This window comes from Poecilia latipinna, unplaced genomic scaffold, assembly GCF_001443285.1.
Source record: "Poecilia latipinna isolate Pla-1442-1.1 unplaced genomic scaffold, P_latipinna-1.0 Scaffold713, whole genome shotgun sequence".
Lineage (NCBI taxonomy): Eukaryota > Metazoa > Chordata > Actinopteri > Cyprinodontiformes > Poeciliidae > Poecilia > Poecilia latipinna.
The window spans coordinates 135,366-137,178 of NW_015113329.1; the positions used below are offsets into that span (position 1 = coordinate 135,366).

The 1,813-nt window shown below is 39.0% G+C and overlaps 1 protein-coding gene across 1 annotated transcript in view; it reads right to left on the reverse strand.

The window, feature by feature from the left end:
* LOC106955181 (arginine vasopressin-induced protein 1-like) overlaps positions 1–1,407 on the reverse strand; it is a 6,908-nt gene extending 5,501 nt beyond the window's left edge. Inside the window, exon 1 of the mRNA XM_015045196.1 lies at positions 1,259–1,407. The gene's annotated coding sequence lies outside the window, so the exon portion shown is untranslated. The remainder of the gene's footprint in view (positions 1–1,258) is intronic.
* Between the last annotated feature and the right edge of the window lie 406 nt (positions 1,408–1,813).

Below are 1,813 nucleotides of genomic sequence, written 5' to 3' on the forward strand. Positions count from 1 at the left end.
TTTTTCATATTTTTACAATGTGAAAAACACAAACTTCAATATAATTTTTTAGTGTCCTCCATAAAACAGTGGAGGACGGTGGGGGGGGGTGTTCTGTGAACACACACAGAGTCCTCCTGTGTGGAATTTATTCTCAAACTAAATACAGCTGTGTATTGTTCAGAGATTTGGTGGAGAACATTAGAGAAGAAAAAGCATCATAAGAACCTAAGAAACACAACAGACAGGGAGAAGCTTGTAGATAAAATCTATGACACAGCTGAAAACCTGCCAAGACAACCATCTACACCAGCGGTCTGCATGCTGAGGCTCCAGGCTGAAGAACTAGTTTAACCAGTTCTTCTACTTAAACATTCAACATTGCATCTCACTGTAAAACTCATAGGTCTGTATTCCTGCTATGGCATTTGATTTAACACATTATGTAATCTATATTTTAAAACAGCCCAGCTTTCCTAAAATGAGGTCAAACAAACTCAACTGATGTTGGTATGGTAACTTGCAGCCTTTTTAATTGGAGCTTGCGTGTGGGGGTCTTTTCTGAGCCTTATTTTTATTTATTTATTTATTTATTTATTTTGTAAAGACGGTTCGCTGCTTAAGAAAAAAGATAATTTAGCTTGTGCATGGTAAACATTGCTCTTTATTCTATCTACGTCAAGAGGCCATGTGAGGACAACATTAATAAGAGAAGCAAAAAGCTTCTATCAAGTGGGAAAATCTATTTATTATTTATTCTTATTTTTAAAGTAATAAAAAGTTATTTGTTTCAAGCAGATCATTTTAAAGATTTACAAGTTTAAAGCAGCTAGTGAATAACAAACTCGTTATTCACTAGTTTGTTAATCAAAGTGAGTTTCGCATCCTCTATTAGTTGAACTGCAAGCTGAACAGTCCCTGTTCCCATGAAGCCAGAGCACAGCATACTGTCTCTATTATACATTAACTAGTACAACGGGTTTCACAACTGAGTCAATGATTGCAATCAGCTCATGCAACATTTAACACTCCACGTTTGTTCTTTCATAAGAGAACCACGACCTGCAAAAAAAAAAATTGTCTTAAGGCACTTTGAACTGCCTTATTGCTGAAATATTGAATGCATTTCAACTTGACGAAGTGTATGATAGTTGCATGAAGATTGCTGGAATAAACTGTTATTCGACAAACTATTTTCTAAAAGAAAGGATGAAAACTTTGATTATGTGATAAATAATAATGATAATAATTATAGTAAAAAATAATAATGGGGGCTTACCTGGAGATTTAGTCCATCTTTCCCTGGTGCTCCACTGTTTATTAAATAGGGCAGAAACCGCAGTAGTCGCCGACACACTGGTGCAGCTCTGTTTGTGGAGCTTCGATTTGGCTCCTTTCAGCTGAGTGTCATTTATAAATCAATGACGTAAACGTAGACTAGTAGGAATGGAGCGACGCGCATGCGCCCGCGTCTGGAGTCTGGTAAAACTTGCTATTTCAACCAATGACGAGTCTGGAGGGGCGTGGATGGCGCTTGGCTCCGCCCACTGGCCACGTCGGGCGTTCAGGTCGTAAGCTCATTGACGTCAATGAGCCTGGCTGGAGCGAGGAGCGGCTGTCATTAATGTGAGAAAGAAAGTAACATGTGAGGATCCTGCGCTGGGATGACGCATGCAGAGCTCATGGGCAGTGGAGCTCTATCAACAGAGCTGGCATTATTAAGAAAAATCCCAATGGTGACCAGTCAAATAAATAACGATGCAGACTGGTTAGTCGATTAAGCTCCACAATGGCTTATAGATTTATCTAAAACGGTACATGTGCATTAACTGGG